The 15,219-nt window shown below is 43.4% G+C and overlaps 1 protein-coding gene across 8 annotated transcripts in view; it reads right to left on the bottom strand.

Moving 5' to 3' along the window:
* Positions 1–2,249, bottom strand: part of STAU1 (staufen double-stranded RNA binding protein 1) — a 55,047-nt gene extending 52,798 nt beyond the window's left edge. For 2 of the 8 annotated variants that reach the window (XM_030309445.1, XM_030309444.1), the window contains exon 1: positions 2,025–2,249. The gene's annotated coding sequence lies outside the window, so the exon portion shown is untranslated. The remainder of the gene's footprint in view (positions 1–2,024) is intronic. The other 6 variants (XM_030309441.1, XM_030309443.1, XM_030309447.1 and 3 more) reach the window with 4 other exon arrangements.
* Positions 2,250–15,219: the final 12,970 nt, after the last annotated feature.

Below are 15,219 nucleotides of genomic sequence, written 5' to 3'. Positions count from 1 at the left end.
TAAAATACCATTTTCCCAAAACTACAATTCAGATGTGGCAGAGGCATGCTTGTTGCACAGATTTCTCTTTCTTTCTCTTTTTTTTTCTTGCTTCCTTCCTTCCTTTCCCTCTCTTTCTCTCTCTCTCTTTTAGGTAGGCTTCATGTCCAGCACAGAGCCAGTCGTGGGCCTTGGATTTACAACGCTGAGATCAAGACCTGAGCTGAAATCAAGGGTCCGATGTTTAGCTGACTGAGCCACCCAGGCACTCTGGTACAGCTGTTTCTTAGGTGTTTTTAAAGAGTCATCCAAACAAATATTTTACACCAGAAATGACTCTGTCAGAAAATTACAGGAAAATGTCAACATCAGAGAGGCCACTTTGCATCACATGTTATTAAGAGACAGGTGTAAATCAAAACAATTTTGAATTCAGTAAGGAAATTTACTACCTAAAACAATCCTATGATACAGGAGATCATTCAGTAGAGCAAACACACACTCTCTACTTTTTTGTAAATTTGAACCACTATGAGTTACATTTCCTTTAATGAAAGGTACACATTGCAACTACATAAAGAATTAAAAATCTTTAAAGTTGCTGGTTTAAAAATCCCACCTGTCACCAGAAGGACATAAACTGCTCCCTCTACAATCCAACTGTATTTTTAGTTTTTACTTCAACAAGCGGCAATGTAATTTATATTTGGTAAGCACATAGACTCCTGAAAGGCCAAAATCAATCAAAAAGCCCGATTAACTCTCTTTCCACCACCCTCTAAACAATTAAAGCTACAAGCAGAAGGGAAGAGTGACCTTAAAAACGTCCCCACAGCCAGAGAACAGAGGCAGAACAGACTGAAGCACATATCTTCGCAGGAACAGAAGAAAACTTCCACACAAGCAATACTGCGACACGGAGATGGGGCAAGGGCTTAAAAGGAAAGTCGGCCAACAGGGACGGAGGGAATAAAAGCAAAGCTGCAGTGAAAAAAAAGTTAGAAGTTAGAGATGCAGCGCAAGAAAAGACAGACATATTTTTTTCCAGCTTCATACAACGCCCCCTCCAGGGCCTGACACCGAGCAAATGCTCCGGAAAGGGTTCCTGAACTCAAGGAAAGCTTCGGCCAGCAACTTTCCCAGAAATGAAATGACAACAAGAAGCCGGAGGATGGCAGGAAAAATGGACAGGTTGCTCACACTGAAGCAACTGATGAAATCTTGTAGTTGGCTCAGCGGAGGAGATGGAAATAACAGCATCTTTTACAGACTGCCTGCTTACAGAGTGTCCCAATTAAACGTACGCCCCTTTCAGATGTTAACAACCCAAAACAAAGCCCCGGCGCAGGCGGTGGGCACGCTCAAGCTTTCTGCCTCAAGGAAAACCTAGGTAGGTCAACTTATTTCCACTTTACCCATTAAGTTATACCTTAATATCACGCTAATAAATTATGCAGACGGTTTATTGGGACACGCTGTGGGTCTGGCACTCTGATAAGCGCTTCACACGCCCCATTTCACGGAACCTTAACAGCGAGCGTTACGAGGCAGGAACCGCATTAGCCCCTTTTCCAACCAAGACACAAAGAGTTTAAGTGACTTGCTGAAAGGAGTAGCGCTGGGATTTGTACCCGTGTCAGGACACCTGGGCTGTGCTCGTAACCACTATGCTCCGGATCTGGCTGGGGAGATTTAGACGCTCAGGAACTTGAAGCGGGGAGCTCCCCCCCCCGACCCTACCACCCCCCGCCCCAGGAATAACTTCGGCATCCCCGCGCGCGAGGAAGAATGGGGAAAGGCGGCGTGGCACCTGTTTCTGGCCCCAGCAAGGGGTGGAGGAGCTGGGGCGCCTTGGGTCCAGGCCGCGGGGCGCCCCGAGGCGGGGGGCGCGGGAGGACCCGCCTCCTCCAGGAAGGCCCCGCGGGCGGGACAGAGGCCCGGGGAAGAAGCCAAGCGCGCGGGCCCGCCGAGGCCTAGGCCCCACCCGCCGCCTCCCTCCGTAGCCGCGGCGCCCGCGCGGGCCCCGCCAGGCCCGGCCGCCTCACCTGGCTGCTGCTCCGAGCTCGTCCCCCGGCCGGCGGTCCTGGGCGGCGGCGGCGGCGACGGGGGCGGCGAGGAGGGGAAGGAGGAAGGAAGAAGGGAGAGGAGGAAGGGAACGGCAGGAGGGAAGAGGCGGAGTGGCCGCGGAGAAGGCGGGCGCCGCCGGGCCGGGGGTCAGAGGAAGGGGGGAGCCGAGCCAGACGCGGCGGCCGCCGGCGCAAACGCTGAAGAGCCGCTCCGGCGCCCGCAGCCCGGCAGGAAGTGACGGGGGAGGGGCCTGCGCCCGCCCCCGGCCCCCGCCCGCCTCCATGCCCGCCCCCCCCCCCCCCCCCCCCCGAAGTTCGAACCACAAGTCCCGGCTGGCGCTGCGCGGGCGCCTGCCATCGCAAGGCACTTCGGGAGCCTGGTGGGTTGAGGCCTGGTCGGGCCGGCGTCGCGGCGGCCGGCCCTGGCTCCCGGGGCCTGCTGGGAATTGTAGTCTGGGAATTGAGGGCTGCTCACTGGACCCGCAGCGAGGCTGGACCGTCCTACTTAACTCCGCCCCACTTCGTTCTTCCCGTTTTCCTCTGCGTCCTTTTTCGCCAGCCTCCGTTCCTTGTTTCTCTCCTTCTCTTAGTTCCTCCTTCCGTAATGTTTATTAAACGCCTACTGCTGTGCAAGGTACTACTCCAAGAGTTGAGAATATAGAGGTGAACACACAAAAATCCCTACCCTCATGGAGCTTACGTTCTATGAGGGTGAAGCACATAATAAATAACAATGAGTAACTTGTAATGAGTGCCAGATTGTAACTTCTTCTACCCAGCTCTGGATAAACTAAGTGGCTTTTCTCATCACGCTCATATGGGGGCTGGGGGTGAGGGTTAATGGTGGGAAATTTTGGATATCTACAATCACACTCAGCAAAGAATAATGCACTCATTGTGAGAGGGCCAGGAAACGGAAAGAACTGCAGATGCCCAGGCCTCCTCTCTCCTCACTCTGGGACTGCTTCCCTACTATTTAAAAATAGTTTATTTTCTCTCTCTGCCTGTCTTTCTCAGTATCTTTCAATCTAACTATTGCTCAATCCTTCTAGCCAAGGCAATAGAGTTTAGTTTGCATAAATTCATGATATGAGGTTCTCTGGCTAAAGGGGCTTCTCCAAACATGGCTTTGGGACCTTGCCCCCGCCACAGAGGACTCCTTTCTCTGGACCAGGCCTCCTTATTTTGCTTCTTGTAAAGTGCAATAAGATTGAATTTCAGGACACCAAACAGTCAAAATACTTTCACTGTCCATTTAGTGCCGGTCCAAAACATTGATAAGCAACATTCAGATCTTGTCCAGTCCTCTGCCAAAGGAGAATTGTTTTCTCTAACCCTTAAGCAGTCTCCTAAGTATAGCTCACTTGGATAAAGGAGCAGACACAGAAGTGTTTCTCTAAACTCAAAGCTGAGGTCCCTGCACAATCAGACAATCTCTTCAAAGATGTAAAGGTAGAAGAGGATGTTCTTACCCATTTTACTATCACCCATGGGGACCTAAGTGATGGGCGAATGACTTCCAGTCTCAGTTTATTTCCCTTCTTCCATATATTCAGAGGGAGATCCCGCTATTTTTTTTTTCCTAATCCAGACTTTGGATTTTATTCCACAACTTGGACCGTAATACAGCTGGACCTCAGTTTCCCTCTTAGTTAAATAGGAACAATTTTCTGACTTAACCAGTGGACATAAGAATTGGTAGAGAGCTTGATACGCTGTCTCATCTTCCCATCTTAAGAATGATAGGACTCTCTTTAGCGTTGTGAAATTCTAGGTGTGCCGCACTGAGCAGCCTAGGCTACTATCTGCTCTTGCCAGTGACTGATCACGTGTCATTCTGAGGGTCACGTGTTCTTAGGGTACTGCCTCCCTTTTCCTCCTCTTAACCCCTTGCAATCACTTATCTTTGTCCTATCCCTATAGTTTTGCCTCTTCCAGAAATGTCATATAGTTGGAGTCATGCATTCTGTAGCCTTTTCAGATTGGCTTCTTTCACTTAGTAATATGCCAAGTTTCCTCTATGTTTTTTTCATGGATTGATACCTCTTTTCTTTTTCTCTTTCTTTCTTTCTTTCTTTCTTTCTTTCCTTCCTTCCTTCCTTCCTTCCTTCCTTCCTTCCTTCTTTCTTTCTTTCGAGAGAGAAGGGGAGAGGAGAATAGGGAGAGGACTGTCAAGCAGTCTCCATGATCAGCATGGAGCCCAATCCCATGACTGTGAGATCATAACCTGAGCCAAAAATCAGGAGTTGGGTGCTTAACCAATTGAGCTACCCAGGTACCCCTTCTTTTTCTATTTTTTGATAGATCATAAATAATACAAAGTATAATTTTTAAATAAAAATTAACTTCTCACAGGGTTTTTATGAGATTTACCTGTTCCCATTCCTTATTACAAATACCTATAATTTATCTTCTAGGCAGGAACACACAGAATTTAATGTAATTTACTTAATGGTCACAATTTCTTATTTCCAATGTTATCTTAAAGAAAAGTAAATAATTCTTTTATTGTTTGGCAAGAGTCAAGAAGTCTGCAGGCCCTTAGAAGAGAATTTGACTCACAGTCTCCAGGTACAAAGAGAGAAAACAAATCTAAATGACCCACCCCTGAACCCAGCCAGCCCCACAGCTAACCTATGCCTCAGTTAAATAAAATTCCTTGATTACACAAAATGAGTTCAGAGTCATTCTCAAAAAACAAGGAGTATTAAGAACACTCCTATGGTCAGGTGGCTGGGGACCAACCAAACCTGAAAGGGTCATGTCATGTGTATTATCTGACCAATCTCTAGCCCCATGCTTGCTCTTTGCTGACCTGATGGAAAAACAAAAACAGCCTCCCCTCCCCCCAAAAAAACCAATGAGTATTAAATCTTCAGCCTGTTGTTTTTCTTTCTTCTGTGTTTTTAGTTTTAATTAGTTGCTATCATTCTAATACATAATAATATGGGTTTGTATCATCTCTTTATTCTTTCTTTCTTTTTCTTTTTTTTATATCATCTCTTTAAAAATGAAGCAGATTTGGCTGCACACAGCCTGCAGAGTGGCAACTGCACTCTATACATGGGCACATTCTTTTCATCTCACTGCAGTCCCCACCCTGCCCATGTCTCTCATTTATGTTATTTTCCTGTTCCTGTGGACATTTAAGTTTGCAATGCCTGGCCTACTGTGTAACGGTATGGACTGAATGCTGGCCTGTGGAGCTGAACATTTGTCAGAAAGACAGACCCTGGTCAAAGAACTCCAAATGCAACTGTGATGACTACAGGAAGGCAAGATGGGATGCCAGGGTGGCTCAGTTGCTTAAACATCCGACTATAGATTTCAGCTCAGGTCATGATCTCATGGTTTATGAGTTTGAGCCCCTCATCGGGCTCCATGCTGGCAGTGTGGAGCCTGCTTGGGATTCTCTCTCTCTCTCTCTCTCTCTCTCTCTCTCTCTCTCCCTCTCCCTCTCCCTCTCTCCCTCTCTCCCTCTCTCCCTCTCTCCCTCTCTCTCTAGCCCTCCCCAGCTCTCTCTCTCTCTCTCACAAAGTAAATAAATAAACTTTAAAGAAAGGTACATGGTGTTATGAGGGTGTTATGAACCCAAGTTTCAAGGTTTAGGGACAGAGCATACTAAAGTATTGTAGCTTCAGCAAATATCTGCAGCATATGTAGATGGTAACTAGGCAAAAGGGGTGCAGGAAGGATTCTAATTAGGAAGAAAAGATATACAAAGCCACGTGGCCCATATTCTGGTTTCTATTGCTACAAAACAAATCACTTACAAATTTAGTGGCTTAAAATAACAGTGATGATTTTATCATCTCTCACAGATATGTGGGTCAGGAATTCAGAAAGAGTTTGCCTAGGCTTTTCTAACTTAGGGGTTTCTGATGTAGAGCTGGACCACATGCAGCACCTGGAGGCTGGCTGGGCCTCTCCCTCTTCATGGAGCCTTAGAGACTGTCCACGTGGTCTCTGCATGGGCTGCTTTGGGCTTCCTCACAGCATGGCAGCCTCAGGGCTGTCAGACTGTTTACACAGTAGCTGGAGGCTTTCCGAGTTAGTGCTCCAGAGAACAAGGCAAAGCTGCATTTGCCTTGTGTGGCCTAGCCCTGGATGTCATATACAGTCACGTCCACTGTAGTTTACTAGCTACAAATGAGATGTAAGCCTGTCCAGATACAAAGGGAGGAGACTTAGACTCTACTTCCTGATGAGGAAGTGCAAATGGCATGTCTGAAGCTCAGAGGAGAGTCAGAACTGGACACCTAACGTATGAATGGGTAGCATTTGAAAGGTAATTGAAGCCTCGGGTGTGGATGTTAACGGATGTTAACACCTGGGAACTACCTCTGCTCTACTCTCATGGCCCATTAGCAGAACTTTCTACCCTTATAATTATTCAATTATCTGATGAGTTTGCTCTATTTGGCTAGCATTATGTGCAACTTCCATGAGGGCACAGACTCAAGCTATCTTGGTCACCACGGTGTGTCCCTGGCCCCTAAGACAGTGCCTGGTACACATATATTTCCATAAGCTGCTGAAGAACCACAGTCTCTCAACTCTGCTGGAGTCCCTAAAGAACAAGGAACACCTGAGGATTGATTAGTATATGTCAAAATCACCGTAGACTATGTTGCAAGGAGAAACAAGGTTGAGAACTACTTGCTGGTCTGGATGAGTAATTCTCAAGATTATTTGAGGTAGACTGCTCCCCTAGGGCTATTTCAGCATCTTAAGGGGAGAAGATTATATCTTAGAAGATGTAATGGAAAACAGCATTTACAAAGCAAGAAAAAAAAAAGAAAATTCCTAGGAATAAATTTTACAATAACAATGCACAATCTATATAAAGAGAAGATTTATTTTTTTTATTTTTTTAATGTTTATTTATTATTGAGAGACAGAGAGAGACAGAGCATGAGCGAGAGGGGCAGAGAGAGAGACACAGAATCCGAAGCAAGCTCCAGGTTCTGAGCTGTCAGCACAGAGCCTGACGCGGGGTTCGAACTCACAGACTGCGAGATCATGACCTGAGCTGAAGTCGGACACTCAACCGACTGAGCCACCCAGGAGCCCTGTATATGAAAAGAAGATTTAAATTCTACAGAAGGATGAAGAAAAAGACTTAAAAATATGTAATTTATGTTCTTCACTAGCAAGACTGCATCAAGATATCAGACACTCTGGGGCACCCGCGTGGCTCAGTCGGTTGAGCGTCCAACTTCGGCTCAGGTCATGATCTCACGGTCTGTGAGTTCAAGCCCCACGTTGGGCTCTGTGCTGACAGCTTGGAACCTGGAGCCTGCTTCAGATTCTGTGTCTCCCTCTCTCTCTGCCCCTCTCTCACTCATGCTGTCTCTCTCTCTCTGTCAAAAATAAATAACAATTAAAAAAATTTTTTTTTAAAGATATCAGACATTCAATGAGATCCTAATAAAAAAACAAACAAGATTCTGTTTTGGAACTAGATGAGCCATGTCTAAAATTCTTATGGAAAATTTAACAAGAAAACATTTCTGAAAATTCCTGCCCAAATAATAAACATATTATCATGTCTTACTAATTAAAACTGTTAGGGGGGCGCCTGGCTGGCTCAGTCAGTGGAGCATGTGACTCTTGATCTTGGGGTCGTGAGTGTAAGACCCATGTTGGGCACAGAGCATACTTAAAAAAAAGACAGAAACTGTTAGGTACTAGTGCCTAATTAGTTCCACAAATCAGAAGAGAAGAGAAATTCCCAAATAGACCCAAACATAAGTAGGCATTTAGTATTCAATAAAGGTGTTATTTCAAATTGATAGAGATAAGACAGATATCATGCAATAAAAGATTTGGGACAACTACAAAGTATCTGTGGGGAAAAAAGAGTTGAATCCATACTTTATCTTATACCTGGAAAAAATATCAAATGGATCAAGGATTTAATGTTTTTTATTTTTGAGAGAGAGAGAGAGAGAGAGAGAGAGAGAGAGAGAATATGAGCAGGAGAGGGACAGAGAGAGAGGGAGACACAGAATCTGAAGCAGGTTCCAGGCTCTGAGCTGTCAGCACAGAGCCCGATGCAGGGCTTGAACTCATGAACTGTGAGATCATGACCTGAGCCAAAGTCAGACGCTCTACTGACTAAGCCAACCAGATGCCCTGCAAATGGATCAAGGATTTAAATGGAAAGAAGGAAACCATAAAAGTACCAAAAGAATCCCTGGGAGAAGTGAAGAAGACCCGTTTACTATAACACAAAATTCAGAAGACTTAAAGGAAAAGATTGATACATTTAACTTCATGAAAATAAAATATAATCATGGGAAATAAAGAAACAAGTCACAAACTGGAATAAAAATTGCATCTCAAGCACAGAAAGGCAAATTTTATAACATATACAGGTCCCATGAATTACAAAAAGATTAAAACTCAATAGAAAAATGAATAAAAGTGGGCACCTGGGTAGCTCAGTCAGTTAAGCATCCAACTTCGGCTCAGGTCATGATCTCATGGTTCGTGGGTTTAAGCCCTGCATGGGGCTCTGTGCTGACAGCTCTGAACTATCAGTACAGAGCCTGGAGTCTGCTTCGGATTCTGTGTCTACCCCTCTCTCTGCCCCTCCCATGCTCATGCTCTGTCTATCTCTCAATGATAATTAAAATGTTAAAAAAATTTTTTTAATTAAGCTTCTTAAAGTAATATGTGCCCATAGTTTAAAGAGACAAATAGTTTTAAGAAGCTTATCATGAAAATCAATACTCCAATCCACTCACTTTCAACTCTTTTCTTCAGGTATATTTCTACATATTTCTTTTTTTTAGTATTTTATTATTTTTTAGTAATCTTTCTGCCCAACATGGGGCTTGAACCCATGACCTTGAGATCAAGAGTCACATGTTCTTCCAAATGAGCCAGCCAGGCACCCCTCTTCTTTCATATTTCTTTTTTTAAGTTTATTTATTTATTTTGAGAGAGACAGAGTCAGCCTGAGCAGGGGAGAGGCAGAGAGAGAGGGAGAGAAAGAGAATCCCAAGCAGACTCTGCACTGTCAGCACAGAGCCCCATGTGGGGCTCGAACTCACGAAATTGTGAGATGATGACCTGAGCCGAAACCAAGAGTCAGACACTTAGCTGACTAAACCACCAGGTGCCCCACTTCCTTCATATTTCTAAAAGATATGTCTACACAGCTTTTCTTGATTCTCCCATTTAGATCTGTTGATTCTCATGGAAGATGAGAATTTGGTTCTCTTAGTCCTGTTCCTACCCGCTCCAACACAAAAACTCCCTTTCTCCATTCCAGTATCTTTCTTTTTTTTTTTAATTTTTTTTTTTTCAACGTTTATTTATTTTTGGGACAGAGAGAGACAGAGCATGAACGGGGGAGGGGCAGAGAGAGAGGGAGACACAGAATCGGAAACAGGCTCCAGGCTCTGAGCCATCAGCCCAGAGCCCGACGCGGGGCTCGAACTCACGGACCGCGAGATCGTGACCTGGCTGAAGTCGGACGCTTAACCGACTGCGCCACCCAGGCGCCCCAATTCCAGTATCTTTCTATCATAATTATGGACTCAATCAATATTTAATATTTATATTATTAAGACTATATAAGTAGTAGTCACCACTAAGCCATGCAGAGTATTATGATTACTTGTATAACTATTATGATGCCTGTATAATTTTTCCCCTGAAGTTATAAGTTGCCTTGGTGTTTCATTTTCTTGTGTAACAGGATGTAGACAGGAAACTATTTCAGTCTCAGTTTCAGCTGATGCTTCCCTATTTCAATGTAAGTCCGCCTAGGCAGGACTTGTGACTAAAGAGGTGACTAAAAACTGGTTATAGCAGCTTTATTCATAATTGCCAAAACTTGGAAGCAACCAAGATATCCTTCAGTAGCTGAAAAGATAAATAAACTGTACTACATCCAGACAATGGAATATCATTCAGCACTAAAAGAAATGAGTGATCAGGCCATGAAAACACTGGAGGAAACTTAAATGCACATTACTAAGTGAAAAAAGCCAATCTAAAAAGGCTAAATAATGTGTAATTCCAACTATACGCCATTCTAGAAAAGGTAAAACTATGGAGACAATTAAAGATCAGTGGCCCCCAGGGTTTTAGGCGGAGGGATGTATAAGCAGAGCACAGAGGAGTTTTAGAGCAATGAAACTACTCTACATGATACTATAATGGTGGATACATGTCATTATACCTTTATCCAAACCCATAGAATGTACAAAACCAACAGTAAGCCCTAATGTAAACTATGAACTTGGGTGATAATGATGTGTCCATGTAGATTCATGGACTGTAACAAATGTACCCTCTGGTGGAAAATGTTTATAGTGGAGTAAGCAGTGCGTGTGTGGGGGCTAGGGGGTATGTGAGAATTTTCTGTACCTTCTGCTGTATTCTAGTTTTGCTGCAAACCTAAAACTGCCCTAAAAAAATAAGGCCTATTACATTAAAAAAAAAAAAAACAAAAACAAAACCTGGCTTTGTTACGTTTGGTCCCCTACCCATTTAAGAGCATGAGGGGCTGAGGTTGAAATTTCCCAAGATCACAGAAAATGTTTGGAGAGCATTGACGAGCTGTGAGTACACCTCTGCCTGTTTGTGGGAGAAGGATGTTTTTTTTCTTCACCTCAAGCTTAAAAAAAAGCACTTCAGCCAGACCTCCTGATGAGCTTGATGTGTCTCCTGAACCTGAGGTGACACAGTAGGTGGTGCCTGACTCATGCCTGAGAAGTATAAATGAAGGGGCCGTGGCTGGCTAGCAACTCTGATAGTGGCAGAGAGAAGTGGAGGTGCTGTTCCAGGGTGCAAGACACTATCCTGAGGACCAGACTGGGCCGTGCTGGGGAAACACTAGTTTGGATCTGGTCTTAGAGGTTGGTCCCAAGGTGTGAGGTAAAGGAGGCCGAATGCCTGGGGCTCAGGGCAGAATTATAAGTGGTCATAAAATCAAGGGGCCTTTTTGTTGAGTGAGGCCCCACCCATGGAGCAGAGCTCAGGGCAGGGGGTTGGAGGAGCACCTTGGAAGAATCACACAAGCCAAAAGCACTCCAGGAGAGGAAGTGTCCATTGTGAATCTCTGCCAAGGTCAGAGAGTGCCACACTGATTCCTCCCTCCTGCTTCCACAGCCCCCTTCTATCCCAGAGGAACCAGAGACAGTCTCCTGGTGGAAGAGGATGGTGGAAAGCTTTGTGGGGAAATAGAGAAGCCTACCAGGCCTCCCTTTCTTACCTCAGGTGGCCAGTCCAAAGCAGGCTTCTGTGGCAGAGGGAGAGATGATTTGATTTGATTTGATTTGATTTGATTTGATTTGATTTATGTATTTATTTTTATTTTATCTTATTTTATTGATTTATTTTGAGGGAGAGCGTGCGTGTGTGAGTGGGTGAAGGGCAGAGAGTGAAGGAGAGAGAATCCCAAGGAGGCTCCACTCGGTCAATGAGAAGCTCGATGTGGGGGCTCAATAGTACAAACCCTGGGATTGTGACCTGAGCTTAAACCAAATGTCGGACACTTAACCAACTGAGCCACCCAGGCGCCCTGAGATGATTTTATTTTAATCTAATTTGGAAATTTTGACTCTTATTAGAGTGAATCAGATGAAAACATTCAATCATTTTCGACTCACAAAAATGGCAATTTCATACGGTTCAGCTTAATGCACAAGAGTGGACTTTTAAGTTACTGAACTGAGGCTGTTTGGAGGTTTTCAGTGACTGAGACAATTTTATTACCTGAGAGTGACTAAAAAAGCCATGAGACTTGCCCTAGACTTCATTCAAGTGCATGGGGGAAGAACAATTCCAAGAATAAACTTCTTTTCTTCCTACACCCACAGTTCCCATCTGTACAACAAATTGGCTACACTTCACTTTCTGTGTATTTATCACCAATTGATCCACAAAATCTCTGACAGAAACCGAAATTTCCTCTCAAGAGATTCAAACACATCAGATAGTCTACCCATTTCTTTTTATTTACTTGTTTATTTTCTTGGCGACATTCCCCTACCTGGCTGTTCTCTGTTCTCCTGCTCTGTTTGGGACTGATTTCTCTCCAGGTCTGCTGGGCAGCTGTGGCACAGGCATTTGCTCTTGCCTCTTTCCTGGGCTGATCTCCTGTTTCTCGTATTCCATGAGTTCCTTTTCCATGGTTTTCTCCCTCATGCTCCACTCACTTTCTGAGAAAAAGACTTAGAAAAGAAATTTTTGAGACTTTGCATATCCGGAAACGTCTTTATTCTATCTTCACACTTCCTAGATAATTTGGCTGGGTCTAATTCTGGGTTAGAAATCATTGTCTTTCAGAACACAGAGTTTTTCTTTCTCATATCAGGGGGAAAAAATCTGTTTCTTAGTATTTTACACTTAGTTAGAAAACCAACTTTTTTCTTACTCCCTCACCTCCTCTGTCTGCTGTCTCTCTTCCTCCTCCTTTAAAAAATTTTTATTTAAGTAATCTCTACACCCAATGTGGGTTTCAAACTCATGACCTCAAGATCAAGAGTCGAATGCTCTTCTGACTGAGACAGCGAAGTGCCCCCATCTCCTTCTTCATTTTCTGTCTCCTCTTTCTCTTTCTTCTTGATAGTGGTAGAGAAAAATTCCTTTATCACTGGGTTTTCAAACTCTAGCTGTCAAAAACCACAAAATTGTTTTCCTAACATAGACTTGTATTTACATGGCGGAAAAAAAATTTGGCACTTACATTTTGTTCTGTGTTTGAATTACTCTATACTCTATACCTCTATACATAATCATGTATAATCGTGTGTATAATCATAATACATAATCATGTATTGCTTTCATCAGTTAAAAAATTTGCCGTGTCTGGGAATCTGGGTGGCTTAGTGGGCTAAGCGTCTGACTCTTGATTTCAGCTCAGGTCATGATCTCACAGTTCGTGAGACTGAGCCCTGAATCAGGCTCTGCACTGACAGCATGGAGCCTGCTTGGGATTCTCTCTCTCCCTCTCTCTGGGCCCCTCCCTACTTGTTCTCTCTCTCTCTCTCTCTCTTTCTCTCAAAATAAATAAACATTTTAAAAATAGTATAAATAAATATTTTTGAAAATTTGCTATATCTTGATAAATGACTTTTCTATCATTCCTAATACTAAAACTATTTCACTTAATTTTTTCTTTTTACTAAAATTGAGCTGAAATCCATATAACATACAATTAACCATTTTACAGTGAACAATTTAGTGGCATTTAGTCATTTCACAGTGTTGAGCTACCACCACCTCTATGTAGTTCCAAAACATTTTCATCATTCCAGAGGGAAACCTTATATCCATTAAGCAGTTGCTCCCCAATCCTCCCTCCCCCACAAAACTCTGAAGGCCATCTATCTGCTTTTTGTTTCTGTGTATCTACCTATTCTGGATATTTCATACAAACGGAATCATATAGTATGTGACCTTTAATGTTTGACTTCTCCCACATAACATAATGTTTTTAAGGTTCATCCACGTTGCAGCATGTATCGGTATTCATTCCTTTTTTTAATGTTTATTTACTTATTTGTTTTGAGAGAGAAAGAGAGAGAGTAGGGGAGGGACAGACAGAGAGGGAGAGGAGAGAATCCCAAGGAGGCTTCATGCTGTCAGCGCAGAGCCCAACTTGGGGCTGCATCTCACAAACCGTGAGATTATGACCTGAGCTGAGGATCAAGAATCTGATGCTTAACTGACTGAGCCACCCAGGTGCCCCAGTACTTCATTCCTTTTTATAGCCAAATAATATTCCCTTATATACATATCACAATTTGTTTATCCGCTTCTCTGTTTATGGATGTTTGGGCTGTTTCCACCTTTGGTTATTTGAATAGTGCCTCTATGAACATTCATGTAAAAGAATTTGTTTTCAAATTCTGTTTCCATTCTTTTGGGTGTATATTTAGGGGTCGAATTGCTGAGTCACGTGGTTACTCCATGTTTACCTCCTTTAGGAACTGCCAAGCTGTCTTCCACAGCTGAACCGTTTTACATTCCCTCTGGTGATGTACAAGGGTTCTAATTTCTCCTCATCTTTGCCAATGATTGTTATTTTCCATTTTTAAAATTATAGCTATCCTAGTGAGTGTGAAGTGGTATCTCATTATGATTTTGATTTACATTTTCCTAATAACTAATGATATCAAGCATCTTTTCACATACTTTTAGGCCATTTGTATATTGTCTTTGAGGAAATGTCTATTCAAGTCCTTTCCTCACTTTAAAATTGTGTTGTCTTACAGTTCTGAATTTTAAGAGTTCTTTATATTTTTTGGATATTCCCCTTAACTTTTGAGGCTACCTGAATTTTCACTGTGATATAATCTGGTAAATGAGTGTTACACAATGTGGGAGAGACCATTTGTTGTCTAATGATATCCATTTTCCCATTTTTGTATTGCCTTAAAACCCCAACTTCATTTTTAGGGCAACAATGTGCCTAAAAAATGACTTTTCTAGTCCCCCTACTTCTAGGCTTGACCACATTGTTAATTTTAAGATATTTATTAGACATCCAAGTGGAGATACTGGTTAGATATCTGGAAATTCAAGAAGGGAGTTCAGGAGAAATATGACCCTGTTGTTGCCTCCCCACTGGTTTTACCTACCACATTTTTCTTTCCTTCTTTCTTTTTCTTTCTTCTTTCTTTCTTTCTTCTTTCTTCTTTCTTTCTTTCTTTCTTTCTTTCTTTCTTTCTTCTTTCTTTCTTCTCCTTTCTTCTTCTTCTTTTCCTTTTCTGTTCTTTCTTTCTTTCTTTTTTCTCTTTCTTTCAAAAGCATTATTTATTGGGGCGCCTGGGTGGCTCAGTCAGTTAAGCGTCCGACTTTGGCTCAGGTCATGATCTCACAGTCCGTGAGTTTCGAGCCCCGCGTCAGGCTCCGTGCTGACAGCTCAGAGCCTGGAGCCTGCTTCAGATTCTGTGTCTCCCTCTCTCTCTGAACCTCCCCTGCTCTGTCTCTCTTTGTCTCAAAAATAAATAAACATTAAAAAAAAATTAAAAAAAATAAAAGTATTTATTTATTTGAGAGAGAGAGAGAGAGAGAGAGAATGAGGGGGGAGGGGCCGAGAGAGGGGGCGGGGCAGAGGATCCAACGTGGGCTCTGTGCTGATAGCAGAGAGCCAAAGTGGGGCTCAAACTCCGAACCATGAGATCATGACCTGAGCCAAAGTTGGAAG

This window comes from Lynx canadensis, chromosome A3 (genome assembly GCF_007474595.2).
Source record: "Lynx canadensis isolate LIC74 chromosome A3, mLynCan4.pri.v2, whole genome shotgun sequence".
In the NCBI taxonomy this organism is placed as follows: Eukaryota; Metazoa; Chordata; class Mammalia; order Carnivora; family Felidae; genus Lynx; species Lynx canadensis.
Note: the sequence above shows the minus strand (reverse complement) of the source record. Positions and strands in the feature narration are given on the sequence as shown.